The sequence below is a fragment of the Pleuronectes platessa genome, chromosome 24 (genome assembly GCF_947347685.1).
Source record: "Pleuronectes platessa chromosome 24, fPlePla1.1, whole genome shotgun sequence".
In the NCBI taxonomy this organism is placed as follows: Eukaryota; Metazoa; Chordata; class Actinopteri; order Pleuronectiformes; family Pleuronectidae; genus Pleuronectes; species Pleuronectes platessa.
Genome location: NC_070649.1, coordinates 3,241,796 through 3,247,795, shown reverse-complemented (window position 1 = coordinate 3,247,795; position 6,000 = coordinate 3,241,796).

The following is a 6,000-nucleotide window of genomic DNA, read 5'->3' as shown; positions in this document are numbered from 1 at the left end:
CAATTCATTCAGCGTCTCCGGGGCCCAGATGGATTATTTTGACCTTTTGATAAGAGTGCTCAGTCAATCACACAATAGATTCAATAAATCTATTTGTCATATTCATGAGCCGCCTAAAGAGCAACATTCTCTGGAGGATTGTTCTGTACACAAATCCTGTTGGGGTATTCAAATCAAGCGACAATCAATGCGCATAAGATATCAAGTAAAAACACAAGAGTTCTAGTCTGAAGAGAAACACTCACAAACTGAAACCAGGTTCTTGAAGGATCAGATGAGAGCTGCGACTGTAAAAGTCTTGTTTATGAGGAAATGTAAGAAAAACAAATATAAAGTGTATTTCCCTGGAAGGCATCGTACTTTCATCCCCCACAAAATAAATGTGTAACTTTCATTTCATTGTGTGCATCTCATATTTCTTCTCATTTGCTCTTCTCTGGTTTTAACCGTAGACTGTAAATAAAGATGGCTGATCCCCAAAAGTGAAGCCAAAGCATCTCAAACGCCATCTGGTGGCTGTCTGCAGTAAAGGTTATAGCCAATATCGTTAGAATATCCAAATGTGAAAGTCTCAAATAAATCTCAGGTGTTGTGTAATTAATGATTTTAAAGGAAGAAAGACATTTTACATTTGTTTAAATTTCAGGGGGGACTTTTCAAAGTCCGAAGATGTCTCCCACACTAACTGTAGATTCCTGTAAGGGCTTCTTTCAGGGCTTTATAACAGAAATCAGAATGACATCACTGCTTTAAGGGATTTATAAGAATCAACTGACTGTGTTCTACTGTTTTCTCAAATGGGCCTCAAAATCCTTTTAAGAACTGGATGACATTTCGGGCTATTAGACACAAACCACAGCAGTGACCAGGTCCCCCCCCCCCCCCCCCCCCCCCCGCTCACCCTCATCTCCCCACCTGTACCGCTGATTCCCGTCACGGCAAACAGCTGCGGGGAATTCAAACGGAGCGCAGGTCGCTGACGGTAACACGAGTGGATCAGAGATTCCCCCGACCAAATTAGGTCAGCGCTGGTCGGATCATTGCCCCCGTCTGATTGAGAGAGGTCGGTGCTCTCACCTTGTCTGGCACGCCACACACTTACACATTCCTGCACACTGTACGCCGAGGCACGAAGCCAGCAGACAAACTCAGTAACAGCTCAGCAACATGGCCACGCTTCAGCGCTCGCTCTGCTGTCCTCCCGCAAGCTGGTCAAGTGTGGTGGCTTCAGGTTTATAGGGTGTGATTCATTAGAAGAGGAAAGGACGTGTGCACACTTGGACATGTCACAAGGCTCGTATTTGTGATGCTGCAGAGCAAATGGTACCACGGGGGCAGATTGCTGTGTGTAATGTGTCTCATGTGGTTTTATAGGACTAACATAAATGCTCGCTTCTCCAACAGGCCTGTTCGTCCCCAGCACATTATTCTACAATCAGGTTGTATTGTTGAGGTAGTTTAGCTCCGGTGAGGAGTTTATGGTCAGTGGAGCGAGGCCGGTGATGCAACACGGGGAATCCAGTGACCCGAGCCAGCTGTGAGGTGGAGGGATGTGGGGAGCAGAGGAGGAGGTGGACCAGGAGGTGGACCAGGAGGTGTTGGCTGGAGGCCTTGAGTAATCAGTACAGTTTTAGGGCTTTTGAACATTAGTGGTGACACGATTAAAAGGCAGATTTAGACTCATCTGACTTCTCATCCATCTGCAACACCATCAACCAGAAAGCCTCTCAGACCACCAGGATGCAGTAATGAAGGGACCAGGGAAATATTCAGATCTCTCCCCTAAAGCCCCGAAGCAGGCCTCCTTGGATCAGCATAGGATGAGGATTGATCTGGGAATGAAACTCGTTGCGGACACCATCCGGAGACGAGACATGGTGCCGACCTTGGAAACATCTGAGCGAGTGGTCGTGCAGGAGCCCGGAGAGGAGAGGACAGCGAGAGAACAAAGGATGCAGAGCTGGTGCAGGCGCGCCAGCAGATGTGGGGTGATGTGCACTCTGTCTGATCATTGATGTGGGGGGGAAGGGGCTTTGAGATCTCAGCCTGCAGCCTCCTGGGCAACGTCAGAGCTTCAGAGACAGCAGGGAAAGCCTCAAGATGGCTGCGGATCAGGAGGGACAAGCGCTGGACTAATGTCTCTTGGACACAAGCTGGGGAACTTGTCACTGCCGGGCCGGGTCGTCAGGGTCAGGGTGTGAGAAGACCCCTGGCAGGATCACTCTACATGTGTCCAGCTGCATCAATAGAAGCAGTCAGTGATGTTAACTCTACTTGAAGAGAAATGACACAGTTTTCAAATCTGACAAAATACAATTTTAACTAAATAAAATGTGGTAATGGAAGTGACGGACCTCGTGCCTGCATGGGCACCAGCTCCCCTAAGTCTGCAGTTGGAGGGTTTTGCATTGTTTTCTAACTAACTTTTAATAATGATACTGATAAACTTAATATTTGTCTATATTATATGAATGCTCTCCCCTCTGTTAAGTATATAGGCTGATCCACAGTCTGACAATGACCCCGTCTGTGCCTGGAATCCCTTGTTTACTGTAGTGAACTCCACATATGTCACAATCAATGTCAGAGTGTGTAAATGAATTCACTATAGCATGATCATGGGGCTGTATGTTTCTCAAAGGTGCTTTGTCCGTCGGCACAGTATCATGCTGGTGTGTGTAATCCAAGCATGAAGAGTTAAATCAGCCCCGCGGTGCCTGATGTGTGATGAACCCGTCCGAGCGCCTCCAGCTGTCGGCTGACATCATCTGCCCGCCTGCTTAATGACGCCGGGCAGTTTCCTGGAGGCTCATTCGCGCGTCTAATTGTTTTAGCGCGACCTGGTTGGTGCGAGTGCAAGTATGTGTCACGGATATATTTAATACAGTAAGACTTTAGGACGACGACCCGGCGGCAGAGGACAAATACCTCATCGCCTCGAGCTTGACCTTTCGCTGACCTTTCCACGCTAATGAATTATTCATCAAAACCAGCTCATTGTTGACGCCAACAGAACTCCATCTCTTTGTCCTGCCTGTTTGCCATAAACAATGTATAGGTATAGTCGGTATAGGTGGTTCTGAGGCAGGAGGGCGATCATCCGAGCGTGTGATGAAACCAAAGAGACAGCTGAAGTGAACACATCAATACACATCAGCTCCATGTGGGGGACTTGTTCAGCTCCTCGGCTCGGATGTGTGTCCACCTCCTGAATCTTTCATGGTCCCCAGCTCTGCTCTCTTATGATATATGTGTGATATTTGTGTTTCTGTTGTTTGAAGAATCATTTCATCCTCCGACGGGCTGACAAGCAGCAGCACTGTCCGCTGAGATTAGCTGATACGTTACCTTTGGGCGGTGAGTGTGAGAACCCATTCTGCTCTATCAGACTGCATCAGAGTCACATGGCTGTCGCCTTTCGAGCTGAGAATCCGACGGCGACTCTGATCTTCTGGTGTTTTGAAAGGGAACTGTAAGTGCAGGTTAGCAGGGGCATGATGGGCCGCGGCAAACCACTGAGCCTCTTTCCAGCACCCTTTGTGCACGAGGCCGTCAATCAGCCGGAAGTACTGGATGAGTTTCTGAAAGCGTTCTGCTTGAGAAGCTGCGAACAGATGACCTGGTGGCATCAGAGACAATGCTGCAATTCAAGGGTTCAAATCTCTTTTCAAAAACCATCGCTGCTTGAGTTTTATCAAGCTGTCCAAGATGAGGACTACCACATACCTCCCTCCCTCCACCTACCATCTCTTTAGCTTAGTTTCCCATCCACTAACATGGATGAAGCCGGGTTTAAGAGAATATAACATATCATAAAAGTCAGATTGTGGATGATGGCTTCATTTGTCCAGTTGTTTTCTAACATTTATAAAACTGGAGTCAACTTGCCTGTTTTCATCTTCTGTGCACGATAGAAGTATTTTTACAGACGTTCAGGGAGCGTAATCCAAACAGACAGAGCTGTGAGACCCTGGCAAGGTTTTACGTGCCTTCACAAATGTCACAATACCTTGCCTCTGGTCCCTGAAATGTGATGAGGCGCAGGCACACACACACACGCTCACACACACACACACACACACACACACACACACACACACACACACACACACACACACACACACACACACACACACACACACACACACACACACACACACACACACACACACACACACACACGCTCACACACACACACATGCACTGATTGCCACGCAGATGCACACAAGGACGGAAGTTTTAGTTATTCAAACATCTCTCACAGGCCTGGCTCCTCCAGAGGCAGAGGTGATCTCATTGGCTGAGTTAAATGTCAGTGGGCTGGGGTGAACAGAAAGAACGTTAGACTGCCGGCTGGTTAAGAGACGAAAGGTGAGGGAGGAGAGGCTCTCGTGAATTCCGACACTGTTCAAACATATAAAATATTATAAATGATCCTGTTACTTCTTGTTCTTCCAGCCCACAGCTCTTTGGAGACCTTCCACGACCACGAACCCTCAAAAGGAAATTTACTAAAGCTGCTCATATCTACCCACGACAGTCGTGGACTAAAGATTATAAGCTGCTTTTCTCTAAATTGGAAGATTCATACTTTTTCATATATTGCAACGACTTTTAAAGGATAAATCTGCATCTTAAATGCAAAACTGCAAATCTGATATTGAAGTGAGGGTTAACTTCTGCACCAATGCTTTTGTCTAACTCGTAGCTTCGCTCAGGAGGTGACACTAGTCCCACGAGTAATGAGACGGTTCCTCTTCCCATCGCCATCTCCTCCAGAGAGTTTATTGAAGTGTCCTTGAGCAGGACCCCGAGCCCCTGACTGCTCCTCCTGCTGCATTAAGAATGACTGGATGAGACCCTGTAAGAGGTGAATGGACCAGAAAAAAGTGATTAACGTTCCAAGTCTGATCAGTGCTGCCAACTGTCTGGCTCTACCACGCTCGGATCGGAGCTGTGGTGCAAGAAATGCAAATCCTTCCACGTGGCGACCTTTCAAATATGTAGTTTCCATTCAGTCAAGTGTCTGGGTACTCTGTGGAGCTGCTGCTTTTGCTTGTGGTCAGTGGCGGCAAAGAAATCATATTTGGGTTGAATACCATGAATTCGTTTGGAGGTTTTGAGACCTGTTCAGATGAAAACGGGGGAAAAATTGATTGCATCGCTGCAGAGTGACAACATGCACAATTCTCTTAAGTTTTTCATCTCTTTCCAGGGTGGTCCTAAATAGACATGCATTCATATTTGTATTGAAAGCTGCTGCATCAATCTCCTCTGGCTGATGAGAGGAGAGCCGGTGTTGGGAGCAGGCTGCTGTTCGAGCCCTACAGAGGACACTTGCATTCATGATATGTAAAGATATGTAAAATGACATAAATGATCAGGGTGCCACGTGCCAGAGTGTTCTCTCATGCAAACTGTGTAGTAATCATCTTCCTCATAATTACTGCCTGCCTGAATATTAATGAAGCCTTTGCTGCATAGAGGAGCTGTTTCCAGGTGGGTGTTACTCGACAAAGAAAAACTGAGTAAATAGTGATCAAGGATCTCAGGTCTGCAGAGTGTCAGGTTCTGCCTCAGCAGCCGAGTATCAGTCGGTGCCGGTGCTGCAGCTTCACCCCGGGGCCCTCAATATATACATATCATTTTATGCGCAGTGTAACACACAAACACACACACACACACCGCTACCTCATTAGTGACTGCAGCCCCGAGGCTTACAAGTGGGAAAAGGCCTAATTGCACAGTTCAGCAGCACTGACAGTGCTCAGAGCGTTTTGGAACAGACTCGAGCATCAGGTACAGACACCTGCAGTAATATTCTGCTATTTCTGACCCCTACTGCCAAGTTCGGCTCAAAGTTAGTCACTGGAACTTTGTGGAGCTCCGTGGAGTCGAGCTCAATGTAGCTCGGTCTCGATTCAGGGGTTGCCTGCTTTAGAGGCTGCGTTTGAAGACCGGTGGCGTCGAAGCAGTGTGACTAGGCTGTCCAAGGCTGTC